Source organism: Pseudophryne corroboree, chromosome 4 (assembly GCF_028390025.1).
Source record: "Pseudophryne corroboree isolate aPseCor3 chromosome 4, aPseCor3.hap2, whole genome shotgun sequence".
Taxonomy (NCBI): Eukaryota; Metazoa; Chordata; class Amphibia; order Anura; family Myobatrachidae; genus Pseudophryne; species Pseudophryne corroboree.
In genome coordinates, this window is record NC_086447.1 from 760,321,201 (window position 1) to 760,338,186 (window position 16,986).

General features: G+C 37.6%; 1 long non-coding RNA gene across 1 annotated transcript in view; it reads left to right on the forward strand.

Annotated features, from left to right (window-relative positions):
• Positions 1-731: 731 nt before the first annotated feature.
• The window catches only part of LOC134910318 (uncharacterized), a 17,019-nt gene continuing 764 nt past the window's right edge, over positions 732-16,986 (forward strand). Inside the window, exons 1-4 of the long non-coding RNA XR_010176169.1 lie at positions 732-813; positions 3,587-3,646; positions 13,322-13,391; positions 16,103-16,317. This is a non-coding gene — a long non-coding RNA (uncharacterized LOC134910318). The remainder of the gene's footprint in view (positions 814-3,586; positions 3,647-13,321; positions 13,392-16,102; positions 16,318-16,986) is intronic.

Here is a 16,986-nt window from a genome sequence, read left to right on the forward strand (position 1 = left end):
TATATATATATATATATATATATATATATCATTTTCTATTGCAGATATGTTTCCTGGCATGCTGGGCGTTGTAGTTTACAAACGTATTAGTTGTAGTAAGGCTGATTTATCGTTGTATGCACTTCATAATACTCGATGCCCTTTATCAAATGACTGTGCAAAAGACTATTATCCTGGATATAAAATCAAAAAGCCAGATTAATGTTTGCATTACAAGCAAGGATGCAGAAAAAGGTAGATCCTGCTGCTAAATGCGAGGGAGTGGCTCCTGGGCGCCCCGCAGTCACCGGAATAGTGAGCCCTGAGAGTAATAATAGTCACTTTTGTTTGCAGAGTCCTTCAGGTAGGGTCAGGGAGAGTTCTGCCCCCCCCCCCCCCCCCCCCCTTCCCTCCTCCCTCCCCTGCCTGTCATTTTTTTCTGCAAACTCGAAAATTAACTTCAGCACAGAGCATGGAGAGATTATTGTTGTTTTTCCAACCACGTAGGCTCAATAAAGCCAATTTTCATATTTACATTGAAAACAAGAAGAAATAACAGCTCAAGCCACGCTGTGTACCTTTGCCATTTACAACTTTGCTAGCAAGGTGTGAACGTGAACTTTACCCAGTAACTTACCATGTTTAAATAAGAGCAGGTCACTGTATGTGAACATGAAAGCCATTGGCTGACGCTCACACCTGGCATAACATCCTGTAAGCAAGAAACTTACTATTAGTCAGCTGCCTTTCTGATCAATGAGTCACTCTGGGAGGCTGCCCTGGTCCTGGTGTACTGTTGGCTTTTTCACTCTTTTTTCTAACATTATACTCCAGGTATTTCAGGAGCAATAGCTGTGCTTGTTTATTTTGCTTTTGTGTTGCTGTCCTTGTTAGCTTAGTGATGCAGTGCAAGCAGGGGCTTGTTATTCACTGTAGCAGCTTTATTTTTAGTTTATTTATTACATTGACTATTTACTAATTTCTTGTTTGAAATAAATATAGAATTGTAGAAATAACATTCACTAGGACAGGCCAGAGACACTGAGCCCTAAAACCATTCTTGTCGCTATTGCAAGTTGCAACACTATATAACTGCACACTATTTTCTTATGTTGTACTTCTATTGTGTATTATTAACCATTGTGTTCGTTTGGGTGTAGACCCACTGTTCATTTAGGGCAAGGGTGGGGAACCTTTGGCCCTTCAGCTGTTGTTAAACTACACATACCAGCATGCCTTGCTACAGTTTTGCTATTTGGCCATGCTAAAACTGTTGCAGGGCATGCTGGGATGTGTAGTTCAACAACAGCTAGAGGGCCGAAGGTTCCCCATCCTTGATTTAGGGGCAGGTGCAGGTTAGATCCCAAGTCAGCAGTTGTTGCAAACCCATTGTGTGCATGGCAATACATCTGTATTGGTCCATATGCTGAGTTGTACTCTACTTTGCAGTTGTTCCTATCGGTATGATTGGTTTCATAGCCATGATCATTATCTTTACACACTTACCTCTGCCCTATTCTTGGTGGAAAAAAAAGTCTGAAAACCGACATACATTAAACATATGCACAACACTGCATAGACCTCATTTACCACAGTTGCAAAACACTATATAGCCCTCAGTTCCCTCAGTTGCACAACTCTGTATAGTCCTCAGTTCCCTCAGTTGCACAATTCTGTATAGCCCTCAGTTATACAACTCTGCATAGCCATCAACTCCCTCTGTCTCATAGTCATCACTTATCTCAGTTGCAAAACTCTATATAGCCCTCAGTTCTCTCAGTTGCACAACTCTATATAGTCCTCAGTTCCATCATTTGCACAACTCTATATACTGTAGTTCTCAGTTCCCTCAGTTGCACAACTCTACATAGCCATCAGCTCCCTCTGTCTCATAGTCATCACCTCTCTCAGTTGCACAACTCTATATAGTCCTCAGTTCCTTCATTTACACAACTCTATATACTGTAGTTCTCAGTTCCCTCAGTTGCACAACTCTGCATAGCCATCAGCTCCCTCTGTCTCATAGTCATCACCTCTCTCAGTTGCACAACACTGCATAGCCCTCAGTTACCACAGATGCACATCTCTATATAGTCCTCAGTTCCCTCAGTAACACAACTCCGCATAGCCATCAGCACCCTCAGTCTCATAGTCATCACCTCTCTTAGTTGCACAACACTGCATAGCCCTCAGTTCCCTCAGTAACACAACTCTGCATAGCCATCAGCTCCCTCTGTCTCATAGTCGTCACCTCTCTCAGTTGCACAACACTGCATAGCCCTCAGTTACCACAGTTGCACAACTCTATATAGTCCTCAGTTCCCTCAGTAACACAACTCCGCATAGCCATCAGCTCCCTCTGTCTCATAGTCGTCACCTCTCTCAGTTGCACAACACTGCATAGCCCTCAGTTACCATAGTTGCACACCTCTGTATTGTCCTTGGTTCCCTCAGTAACACAACTCTGCATACAGTACTCTGCAGTTCCATCAGTTACACAATGCTGTTTCAACACTCAGCTCCCTCAGTTACTGAATTGTGCGTAATCCTCAGTTCTCTCAGAAACTTCACATCTGCCTATTCTCTACCGACAACACCACTCCCACACTCTCATACCCCTAGGAAAAGTTAGTCTCCTCTTACTTAAACAGAAGAGGGCTTAACATTATCACTAACCATGTCTGACATTTCCAAAAATTTTGGAACTACAGTCACTTTTATGGGTAGACAGCTAATGGTTCAATAATAATACAGGTTGAGTCTCCCATATCCAAAAATTCTACTTGTTAAATATTCCAAAATGACAAATTTTTGAGCGTGACTGAGATAGTGACACCTTTGCTTCCTGATGGTTCAATGTACACAAACTTTGTTTCATGCACAAAATGATTACAAATATTGTATAAAATTACCTTCAGGTTGTGTGTATAAGGTGTATATGAAATATAAATGCATTTTGTGTAAAAACTTGGATTTGAAACCCAAAATATCTTATTATGGTATGCAAATATTCAAAAATATTGAAAAAATCCAAGCATTTTGGATAGAAGAGACTCAACCTGTATGTACTAAGAGGTGTGATTAGAAGCGGCTACAAAACATTGTCCAGCACATTCTATAATATAAGGGGAATCGAATTGCCACTGCCGAGGAGTTTTAATGCTGGCAACAGCAGCACTTCTCGCACCCTTTGCCCGGCCGATTCACCCCCCGATTCGCATAAAAGTGCTCATTGCCCTATGTAGTGCGAGAACCTGCTGCTATAAAGTGCTGCAGGTTCTGCACAGATTCAGCCTAGCGAGATCATCGTCAGCAACTGAATTTCCCCCTATAGGGTAAATTTACTAAGGTGGGAGGTTTTTTTTAGAACTGGTGATGTTGGTTATAGCAACCAATCACATTATACTTAACATTTATCTAGCTGCTTCTAGAGGATAATACATAGAATCTGATTGGTTGCTATGGGTAACATTACCAGTTCTAAAAATATCTCCCACCTTAGTAAATTTACCCCTATGTATCTGTAATAATTATTGATACACACCTGTTTAAATGTAAATGGATTCATATTTTTATAATGCTAAATGTACATTACTTTGTATTACAGTGGTTTTATTACAACTCCTGTCATTGTATGACGTAATGAGGTGGGAGATATTTTCAAAAGGTAAGCAATTTGTGTGGCAGCAAAAGATGAGCAGTATATACGGATTCACTACGATATGCCGGCGGTCGGGCTCCACTTTTCAAAAGCAGGTAAAACAAGTTATGCAACAAAGCACAAAGGCCATGTTTAGGTTTCTATAAGTATATATATATATATATACTGTAGTAGATAGATAGACAGAGATAGATAGATAGATAGATAGATAGATAGATAGATAAACAACTTTCTGTGCATGAAACAGTGTTGCTGTTATTAGAAATACCTATGGATAGATGGATGGGGTGCAGGGGCATAGAGTAGACAGTCACAACCATTGGCAAACACACAGATGTGGAGCTTATTTGCAGGAATAGCGGTGAAACTATTTTTAGAACTGTCCCCCATTGTCTGGATAAGTGGTTTCTGTTAGTGACAGAGCTGGCAAGTGACAATATTTGTTCCCAGCTGTGTACACTGCACTTACTTAAATACTTATGTAGTTGTGTATACTTGCTGAGAGGGAGAGCTTTTCACTTTACCCCAGGCAGCAAAATGACTAAGTTTACCCCTGAATGACAGAGCAATTAAAATTAGTACCCAAGATGACATCCTAGGCAAAACCATTTACCCAGGAACATAGTGATAGCTAGAACACACGTGATCCTTGCAAAGTATATTTCATATTATGACTAGTGATTACAAATAAGTTTTAAGAAGATGCTATTAAGGAGTAACTATTTGTTTTTGAAAGAGAAAAGGTCCTTTTGGTGTGATGTATGGACATAGGTCAAACTTATATGACAATGAAGGTCAAATGAGCTAGTTAGAATACAAAGGCACCTATCTAGGTCATGGGAGGCCACACATACAGCCATTGGTGGCTTGGGCCCTTCCAATTACTGACATATTGAAAATAGCCAAAACTAAACTCACAGGATAGACGCCAAGAGAATCAGGTTGCTGATCCTTGGAAAAAGTCCTGTGGACACCTGTACCAAAGCTATTTGAATTGTTTGTTTGTTTACTTATTTATTTATTATTTTTTGTGTTTTTGTTTTTATTTTATATTTCACAGTGTTGCATAAAATATCAGAAAACAGCACTGACAGCTACACTTACAAAATAATAATAACATATTAACTGAAAAGGCTACCTGGAAAGAAGGAAAATCCCAAATTGTCATTCTTAACCTGGTGGTAGAGTGGTTGTGGGTCATCACCATGGATCATCATTATTAAGTCCATATAAATGATCCCATGGACTTGGGTCCTAGTGCTGCCAGTGACTAGTCCTTGGAAACATTATTGGATGACTGCAACACAGGTCCAATCATATGTACTCTGGATTATTTTTTTATTATTATTATTATTATTATTATTATTATTAGGACAAGTGCTGATTAGCATTATGCACCCTCTATGATTTTCATGATCATCAGTAGCTAAAGGACTATAGTGTGTTGAGGGAATATATATAGGTAATGGTTAGGGACCAGGACCCACATATTAATAGCAGAAAGGGGATGTCTGAGGCTGACAGTGGTTCCATCCTGAGAAGAGTTCTCCTTTTAAAATACTGTATAAGAAAGGCTCAATCTTGAAGAAAACTCTCAAAATACAACCGTTAGATAAATCTGTATACAATCATTATGTAATGCAAATGCAACCATCAATTTACACCTGTTTGTTCTGGAGGGTTGTGGTATATCTGAATGTCAACAGTATTATGTCGACAGGGTCCAAAAGTCAACATTTAATGTGTTGAAATTCACAGTGTTGATGCTGATATTGTGTTGACATTGCCAAAATGTTGACAGAATGTGCACAGTGGGATTGTATATGTAAATCTAACCCTAAACCTAACCCTAACTCTAACCCTAATACCCTAAACCTAACCCTAACCCTAACTCTAACCCTAATACCCTAAACCTAAACCTAACCCTAACCCTAACTCTAACCCTAATACCCTAACCCAAAACCTAACTCTAACTGGAGCCTACCATTAACCTAACCCTAACACTAATTGCAGCCTGACCCTAATCTAACCCTAACCCTAATCCTAAATGCACCCTAACCCTAATCTAACCCTAACATTAATTGCAGCCTAACCCTAATTGTAGCCTAACCCTAAACCTAATCTAACACTATCTGCAGCCAAACCCTAATCTAGCCCTAACCCTTATTGCAGCCTAACCCTAATCTAACCCTAACTGCAGCCTAACCCTAATCTAACCATAGCCATAACTACAGACTAACCCAAATCTAACTCTAACCCTAATTGAAACCTAACCCTTATCTAACCCTAACACTAATCTATCCCTAACCTTAATTGCAGCCTAATCCTAATCTAACCCTAACTGCAGCCTAACACTAACCCTATTTGCAGCAAAACCCTATACCTAATTGCAGCCTATCCCTAACCCTAATTGCAGCCTAACTCTAGTCTAACACTAATTGCAGACAAACCCTAAATCTAATGGCAGCCTAACCGTAATCTAACTCTAACTGCAGCCTAACCCTAATCTAACCCTAACCCTAATTGCAGACAAACCCTAAATCTAATTACAACCTAACCCTAACTACAGCCTAACCCTTATCTAATCCTAACCCTAATTGCAGTTTAGCCCTTAACAAATATCATGCAAGTTGACCACAAACATATATGGCCAAACATGAATGGTAATTTGTTTGTTTCACCTAAGGGATCATCATGTGTATGGCTAGCTTCAGCTGCAAATACAGAACTGCTGTGTAGATATATAACTGTATTCAATGCATTGACATGAGTGTATCTGTGGTCAATTCCATGGATCTGTGGTTATATCCATGGCTGATGACACTTTCCTAATTAGTCAAGAAGATAAAGTTGTCTGACTTTAGTCTTCCATTGTTGGCCAAGATACTTGTAATTATTAGTTTGGGTCAGTTCTTAGGAACCTTGTTGTGAAATGTCTTCTTATGTAACATGATAATTATCTTATTTATCAGTTGCATAATTTATCTAGAAGTAATACATCATGCATACATTTAATACCCATTTAATGAAAATATCAAAGCTCCCTAAAATAATTTGGGAGAAAAATCTAAAGTACCAATGAAATGTTGCAATGAATCCCCACAGGCAACCCCAACTGTTTTATGCAGTTGTATGTCTCATGTAGTCTTTTGAGCATGTTTAATTTAGGAGGTTAACCATAAATACAGAAATGATGGATTTCCTCAAAAACTGTGTTACATGGGGTCATGTGCAATGTGAGAGCTCAAACTGTTAAGAACCACTTAATTGGTTATCCATTTGTTAAGTTATCTCAATGATTGGCAATCAATCAGGGAATCGGGGAAATTAACCATGTTAAAAATGCCTGATTTTCTGATCCCGACCGTTTCCAATTGGGTTCTGGGAATCCGGATTTTTAAACATTTTTAAAAATCCTGATAGCCCAACGCGATTGCTGGGGGATCATGCCATTGCCTCAATACATCTCTAACATTTGCAGTGGGAGACGGGTGCATGGAGCAGGCATGCATCCACCGCCAGCAGCTCAACCTGCCAGCAAGATATAACAGGTGAGGAGGGTAAGTGTCACCGGGACAGAGTAGTGGGCCAAGGATGGGGGAAGTAAGATGGAGGTGGGATCAGAAGACAGGGGTGATGATAGAGACATAAGTGGGATGGAGGAATAGCCAGAACGTACCTGGACCCATCATAAGACGTATCCAAAATGTTTAACATTAATCGCATTAATGCCCCCAAAATATTGTGGCAATTTGGAGTAAAAAGTAAAGTTAGAATTGATTCTACTGCTTTAGTTCTGAGTTTAGACCAGACCGCACAACTGCATGTTTATGTAAGTATTCCCCCGGTATGCGATATAATTAGACGATGATATCTCCCCAGATAAATTCCTTAAGAGTAATATATCCTGTGGGTACTGGGATGCTGGTGTAAATATAAAAGATGATGATAAATATCAGCAACACTATCTAGCCACTGACTACTTGGTCCTCGTGCTAATAATACTTATTTCATTAGTGTAAAGCAGTGGTCAGGGAACAGGGGTAAATTACCCCAAATGGGGTCAAAATGAAATTTCTGGGGGTAATTGACGGTCGCGCTGCCGAGACACAGCCCCATCCAGCACCGTCCGGCTCACTGTGTGACGTGCTGATGTCACACCGCGCTCCCTCTTGCCCGCCCTGTGCTGTGCTCCTGGCCACCCTGTACTGTGTTCCTGGCCGCGGTGTGTGACGTGCTGATGTCACACCGCGCTCCCTCATGCCCGCCCATTCTGCGCTGTCCTGTCCTCCCGCTTGCAGCCCGCCAACCCACACACAGAGCTTGAAGTGTTCTGTGGCTGACCGCTGACGGAGTTCCGCAGGATCAGACAGTGGCCCACATAACAGTGGGAAATTCCCACTGACATTACTGAGGTGAGGATGTGACCATCTGTCTCCTAAAAGTCATGTGTCCCCCCCCCCTCCCTTCCCCCCTCATCCATCTTTCTTACATTCATTCTGGTGTTAATTACCCATTCATTGCCAAAAAATAATTGGCGAAAGTAATAATGATAATACATATATATATATATATATATATATATACAATATCTCAGAAATGCCATATAAACAGTGATAACCAGTATATATGCACAATAATATATGATTTCCTTCTTTTCAAACCAAGGGGGTAACGTCGGTGTATCTAAATATATTTTGGGGTAAAAGGTAAAAAAGTTCCCTAACCACTGGTGTAAAGGCTATATTATATTAAATCACATATTAGGCTTGCTGGCCATTACTTCAAAGGACATTATTCAAAGGATAACTACAAGTTTAAACATAATTTTGACGTTACACCGACGTTAAACCTTAGGAAAACAGAAAGACAACAATCTATCCACAATCTGAACCACTAAAGGACAGCTTTCAAACATATGTGAGTCCAATTCCTGTACACATAAAACTACTTCAGCCTGAGTAACCCATACTTATAACTTAAATCTGTGATAGGAATGCAACAAGATCTTTACACTTCATCCGCAACTACTCAAATGTATGTCTATAGCTTACCAAAAACATCTGAATTCTCAACTGTACCAATGTTATGTGTCTTTTTACACTATGAAGAGACATCCCCAAACTGCTCACTACAGCTCTCTCTTATGCAGACTCATGTATGTTTTTTGATGTAATGATTGCCTTGTAATTGGCATTGCATGTGAAACTTAGTTTATTATTTCATGTTCACTGGTGTTTACCACCTTTGATCATTTGACCATTGTGGTCAAGTGTACTATATCTTTACATTTAGTGAGGTATAGTCTTGGTGTAAAGGACACAGTGTGATTCCTGATTAGTAAAAACAAAAAAAAACAAAAAAACACTGAGCAACATCCCCAAACAGGTAATTTCAACTTTAAACTTGTCATTTATTTTGTACAGTCTGGACATGGCTACTAATAACAAATACACAGACAAAATTCTTAAAGCTATGAGTGCACATACTAGGTGCTTGAGAGACAAAATTCCAGAACTAATTGTGATAATGACAAGGGATAACCTGGATTTTGTCGCAATTACAGAGTCATGGTGCAATGAGAATCATGACTGGGACATAGCTATACCAGGATACAATTTATTTAGGAAGGATATAATAGGAAGAATAGGAGGAGGGGTAGCAATGTATGTGGAAAAAAAAGCATAAATGCTACTTTAATACAAAATATTGAAGACAAAACTGAGGCCCTTTGGGTCACCATAGAAACCGGGGGGAAGGACATTAGTCACATTGGGGTGATCTATAGACCACCAGGCCAGGGGCAGGATTTGGACAGGAACCTATTATTGGACATCACTAAAATGGTTTAAAGGGAGAAGTCATAATCATGAAAGACTTTAATTTACCTGATGTAAATTGGGAGGGGTCTTTTGCAAGTTCAGCTATAAGTGGCAAATTTCTACATTCCTAACAGGGAGCATCTCTCAAGCAATTGATGAGGGAGCCCACTTGCATAGACTCAATATTACATTTAATTCTTACAAACGGTGATAGGATATCCGACATATATGTGGGTGAGCACCTGGGATCCAGTGATCATCAAGCAGTATGGTTAAGTATAAAGACAGATTCCAACTCCTGTCACACAAAAATAAAGGTGTTGGATTTTAGAAATGCTGACTCTGCAAAAATGGGGAGATAAAGAAAACCAATAATAGCAGCGCTGAATTCAATTAATACTAAAAATTAAAAAATGAGATGGATTGAATGAAAACAGATTAAAAAATGTATTAATAACTCTGATTAATAACCAATTAAAAGTCAATGTGACCACCGGCAGAATAAGTGAACCAGAAATGTCCGTTCCTTTTAAATAACTGGACACCAGTTTAGGCAGAATATACAGGTTTTCTTTTTGTGTATGCTTAGGTATCAGGATTGACTAATCCTGTTATATAGCAGCAGCATTAGAACAACAGCCCATATTGCGCCCGAGCACCGTTCTTGGTATTTTCCAAAAATGGGGAGATGTTTAAGTGATTCATTGGTGGACTGGAAGAACTTGGAAGGAGTGCAGGAGAGGTGGGAAAAACTGAATAGTGCAATACTAAGGGCAAAAGACCTTTGTATCAAAAGGGTTAGGAAAAACACCAGGAAAAGAAATCCAGTGTGGTTCACAAAAGAAGTAGCAACTAGTGTGAAAGCAAAAAAGATGGCTATTAGGAAATACAAACAGACTCAAAATAATAACGACAAAGAGGTGTATCTTGACAGACGGAAGGATGCTAAGAAAGTGATCAGATGTGCAAAGGCAGAAGCTGAGGAGAAAATGGCCGTCAGTAGATAAAGGGGGCAAAACTTTTTTAAAATATATAAGCGAAAGTAGAAAATCAAATGGAGGAATAATAAGACTTAAGACAGAGAGTGAGCATTTGGTGGAGGGAGACAAGGCAATAGCAGATCACCTAAATAATTATTTTTGCTCAGTATTTACTACTGAGGAAGGGATGGGGCCACAGTTAAGTTGCAAGGACATTCATAAAAATAAGGCAGATGAAAGTACATTTACAGAGGAGAAGGTCCTAACAGAACTTTCAAAACTAAAAGTGGATAAATCAATGGGACCAGATGGGATACACCCAAGGATACTCAAAGAGCTAAAAGATGTGCTGGTTACACCTTTAACAGAATTATTTAACTAGTCACTAAATACAGGTGTTATTCAAGAGGACTGGAAAAGAGCAAATTTAGTTACACTGCACAAAAGTGGAAGCAAGGAAGAAGCAAGTAACTACAGACCAGTACGCCTTACATCAGTAGTAGGGAAAGTAATGGAAAAACTATTAAAAGAAAGAGTTGTGGAATATCTTAAATCAAACAACTTACAGGATCCAAAACAGCATGGATTTACTGGTGGGAGATCATGCCAAACAAATCTTATTGACTTTTTTGACTCTGTGACGAAAATAATAGATCATGGGGGAGCTGTAGATGTAGCATATCTAGACTTTAGTAAGGCATTTGACACTGTCCCACATCGCAGACTGCTAAATAAACTTGAAAGCGTGGGGGTGGATTATAAAACGGTTAAATGGATAAGAACCTGGTTGCAGGATAGGAAACAGACAGTTGTAGTGAATGGAGTTCAATCTATGGAGGGAAATGTTACCAGTGGAGTACCCCAGGGATCTGTACTCGGACCAGTTCTCTTTAATATCTTTGTTGGTGACATTGCAGATGGTATTGAAGGGAAGGTATGCCTTTTTGCAGATGATACAAAGATATGCAACAAGGTAGACACACCGGGAGGTGTAAAACAAATGATTGATGACCTAGGTAGGCTTGAGAAATGGTCAAGAACGTAGCAACTACAGTTTAATGCTATAAAATGCAAAATCATGCACTTGGGTCTCAAAAACCCAAAGGCTAAATATAGTATCAAGGGTACTATAATGGAAACTACTGAGGAGGAAAGGGATTTAGGAGTCACTATTTCAAGTGACTTGAAGGCAGGAAAGCAATGCAACAAAGCAATGAGAAAGGCAAGTCAGATGCTTGGTTGCATAGGGAGAGGAATCAGTAGCAGGAAAAAAGAAGTGATAATGCCACTGTATAGGTGATTGGTGCATCCCCATCTGGAATACTGTGTCCAGTTCTGGAGACCATATCTCCAGAAAGATATAAATATATTAGAGAGTGTACAAAGAAGGGCAACTAAAATGGTGCATGGCCTACATCACAAAACTTACCCGGAAAGGCTGAAAGATCTTAACATGTATAGTTTGGAAGAGAGAAGGGAAAGGGGGGACATGATAGAAACTTTCAAATATATCAAGGGTCTTAACAAAGTTCAGGAGGGAAACATTCTTCAAAGGAAGAGAAGTATTAGAACTCGAGGACATACACTGAGACTGGAGGGGGGGAGGTTCAGGGGAAATTTAAGGAAAAATTACTTCACAGAAAGGGTAGTGGATAAGTGGAATAGCCTCCCATCAGAGGTGGTAGAGGCTAAGACTGTAGAGCAATTTAAACATGCTTGGGATAGGCATATGAATATCCTTACAAAGAATTAAGGTTCAAAAAGGGTTGAGATTGCCTAAAGGATTAAAAAAAAAAGGGGCAGACTAGATGGGCCAAGTGGTTCTTATCTGCCATCAAATTCTATGTTTCAAATTCTCTGTTTACTCTATTCATAGTACTTGTGGTTTATATTTGAATTTCTGCAGGACCAAAGTTTTCAATTAAATTATTTTTTATACACTAAACAAATGATGTTGTAAAGGTGTTTGTTTTCAGTAATATTTTTATGGCTAATGCATAGAGCCAGCCCTGGGCCTAGGCCATACAGGTGAATGACTAGGGCCCCATTGCAGCAGGGAGGTGCCAAGCAGGCACTGCGGCCCACACTCACATTGTATAAAAGGCACCAAATAAAACCTTGTCTAGGACACCAAATTAGTCTGGGCCAGCTCTGCAAATGTGACTTGTTGTGCATATAATATTGCATTACATTATTATATTTTGTACAAATATGGTAATGCACTTTCACACTTTTTAATAGCACACAGAGTCATGCCCACGCCCTATATTATTGGTAAGTTTCCACGTATGCTTGATGTACTCCTGATACAGCAATACTGCGGTTTTATATCTTAAGATAAGTATGTCTCAACATACATACAGGAAGTATGTTTTTTTTGCTACAGAATAGCATATGTTTGGTGGGTGAAATGCGTCAAGCTAAATAAGCCACTAGACCAATTTAGTCGTTTTCTTTTGTTCTCTTGTCCCATCAGTCAGGCAGTAGGAAGAACATTTCACAAGATAGTTTTTACACTAAGGAACTATTTTATTTCCAAAACTGAAGAAACAACTTACAGTACAGTAGGTGTTTCCACTAGAAAGCCAGCATGTTCTAGGAAGTGACATTTTGTGAAGGTGGATATCTCCTTTAAAATCCCAAAGACATTTTATATTAAGCATTTTTCTTTTTCTATTAGCTGGATCCTGGTAATAAAAACTAATGTACACTTCCCCTACTTAAACATAACTGCCTCGAATATTTAATTAAGTTTAATTGTCTATGGACAGGATATATAAATTTCAGAAGTTCAACCTTCATTTGTTTCACTTACATATAATTAAAAGGTTCAATTGCAATGAGTCTGCAAAGCAATTTCTTTCTTTCTTTTTCAACAGGTCACCACCAGAGATGATTGCAGTGCATCCCTGAAAGTATATTCTCCTCTAACAAAAGGCTAATCCACTGGTAATAAAGCAGCAGTTGACTGAAGAGAACATGACCAAAATAGTTTCTTTGAATTTTAAAATTTTAAATTCCACATAGAAACATAGATTTTGATGGCAGACAAGAACCTCTTGGCAAACCTTAAAAGAGTTCACAAAGCAGTACATTATGGCACAGGACATCATTGAACATCTTAAAATAATGCCTTGTGCATCTTTTGGTATGCCCTTGGTAATATTACTACTATAACCTCCCATGGTGTACTATACACATTAATTTCAAATCTTCATGTCTCTGTTGAGTAAGATTTTAATTTTAAAAAATTGATTGTAAATTTATAACAATAAGCATCTATGTATATATCCATTAGGTCCACTCTCATGTCACTATGTAAAATCGCTGGGGTGACCACCCATAGGGCGTAATCATGCACCAAATACAACAGTCAATAAAGGGTACATTCAGCAGGCTTCTCACTAATCAGCAGGGTCTATTCATATTACAGCCATTCATCCAACATCAACGTTTCGGCCCTTACATGTATTTTGAGAATGTTCCAAGCAAGGACCAAAACGTTGATGTTGGAGGAATGGCTGTAATATGAGTAAACCCTGCAGACTATTGAGAAGTCTGGAGAGTGCATCCATTATTGATTGCTCATATATATATATATATATATATATATATATAAATAAATATAAATAACAGGAATGTGCGATGGGGTAAATGGCTCAAGAGGCACTGGCTAGTACCAGAGCCAGATTTACGGACACTATATGAGCTAAAGTGGTTATGTGGGCAATACACAAAGGTTGCAGCAGTATTTGCTGCTGGAAATTTGGTGAGTTTTGATCAGAGATGCAGAAATGATAGGCAAGGGAAGGCACAACCTCACTTGTTATAAACTTTTTATTCCGTAGTTTTGACTATAAAATTGATTAGAATAATACAAAGAAAATATATCTAATATATTCTTTGTATTTTTCATATACTATATATAGTCAAAACTCTGGTGTATATGTTAGTATGACAAGAAAGGCTCTGCCTGACCTCACCACACATCACTGATATATACTGCATATATATATATATATATATATTTTTTTTTTTTAATATATATATAGTGTGTGTGTGTGTGTGTGTGTGTGTGTGTGTGTGTGTGTGTGTGTGTGTGTGTGTGTGTGTGTGTGTGTATACTTACGTGGAGCCTTGTAAGATGACAGTCATCAATGTACATTTGTTAAACTATTTGCTAAACTATTTAAAGTTTTATAGAAAGTGTCAGTAAAGAAACATATTTCTGAAAGAACAGTTCACTTTCAAAGACAATTTTGTTACACATTATTAAGAAAATATATACATAAGTAACCTTTGCAAAGTGATTAACTATAAGTGGAACTGAAATTTGCAAAACTGCTACATTTTTCAAATGTTATCTCTTATTTCGGTTACGCTTATGCAAGTGTGAATTAATACATTTATACTGTAATACTTATAACTACAGTAAAGTATGTGACTCTGCACTTGTTTTTATTAATTTATTTTTAATGGGAATGGTGTAGGTGTAGGGTCATGTAGACAGTCCAAAAATCTATTTTGTTTATGTACATCGCTTGTTTACACTTATGGGGAAGAGTGTATGGGTCTATGAACATTTCATCTAGACAGCCTTCATCATCTGCCAAATGTTATTTTCCTAAATGGACTGCTTAACCTCTCAGAGTCAGTTTTTAACATGAGACCCTGCCGGGAACTTATGTAGTGTTGGTAATTCTGTCTAAAAGATGCACTTTTCCATTTCATTTACTAATAATAACCCATAATTATGGATATATTTATAACTGAAGATGTATCTTAAAAGCAAAATAGCAAAAATTCTATAGGTCCTCTTAAACATACTCTATTACTATTATACTATACAACTATATATGGGGGGAAAAAGGACTACTTTCAAAAATAAAATTCACAAAAATACCGCTATTGTTCATACTATAAACAAGCATATTTCTAACATAATGGAGCACTCATTTTTATTTTTATATTATATTTCACAACTTTCATGATTCAGTAGCCAAGGATAAAAATCAAATATATATTTATTTATATATCCTGACCTATGGTTTTAGCATATGCTCATGTAATTTGTCATTGCAATTATGATCCTAAATGAGGGGATTCCATTGTAAATGCAAATTTAAATTAATCACCGCTGGAGTAAAATTAGTCACAAAAACTGGCCAAGGTTAATTACTTTTTGCGCATTATCGCAAGTAAGCTTTTAATTGTGGTGTATGCCACTTGAGATTTATTTAAAATCCTTGTGAAATATTTTTTTTTGAAAGCAATTAGATTTTCTTGATGGATAATAAGAGCAAGTGTCTTCCATCTGTTTTACAGACAAGACTATAATAAATATTATTGCTATTGCAAAATCACTTAACTGAAGGCCAGGAATCTCTAGATGGGTTGTTTTAAAATGTTTACTGTTACAGCTACATAGGATCCTTAAACTCTGTCTTATTTTGTTATTAATATGACTGATATATAAATATATATATATATATATATATATATATATATATACACACACACACACACACACACACACACACACACACACACACTGCAGAATAGTTTTGAAAACAATCTGTGCAATAGATATATTATTTATTATAAACACTGTTGTATTTTTTGCAATTGCAGTATGACCCACAACTATTTTTAACTTACAGAGATACATTAGTTCAACATAGACAAACATGGATTGAGAAACTGGGCAATGTGTCTTTTGTCCAACTTGTCCTGAATCATACACCGTCTGTGGGACCAGAATGTAAAACAGTCAAAAATTGATCATACATGATATCAGTTATTACTTGTGTAATAAATGGGAAATCAGTATTCCATTGGCCAAATTCATGCATTGCTAGAAATCCTTGTAATTCAGGTAAATCCTTAATTTTCTGTATGTCTTGTAATTTACACTGCATTATAACATGATGAAGATGTAATAAGGCACTGTTTTATTATCAGCAAATTGTTCTTTATTTTATAGGGTCAAATTTTTATATTTAGTCATGTGCTTTAAGGTGATCTGTCAGCTACATCAAACAAAATAATAATAATAATAATAATAATAATAATAATAATATAAGTACACACGCACACACATATTTCCCATGTACCATCCTCATATTTTGATATTACATAAATGTAATATTTGCTAGATGGATATAATAACATTCAGGTTGTATATTAAATAACATATTGTATATATTATAGATGCAAGTATGTTGTATATACTTGCGCCAGATACACAAATAAACACATTTAAACTGTCTTATACATTGCAGTCAACTGATTGCCTATTGGTCACATGAGATAATACAAACTAGACCAAATTTCCAGTAAACTGTGGGAAATGTAACAACAATATGTTGTTAAAGTTCCTGTTACATTGGCAGACTTCAACAGCTGATTCCATTTACTTACAGTACCAATTAAGTAGAATGTACAGTAAGGTGTTGGGAAATGTAAGTGTAATTATAGAAAGACTTATAGACCCCGCCACCACACACACACACACACACACACACACACACACACACACACACAC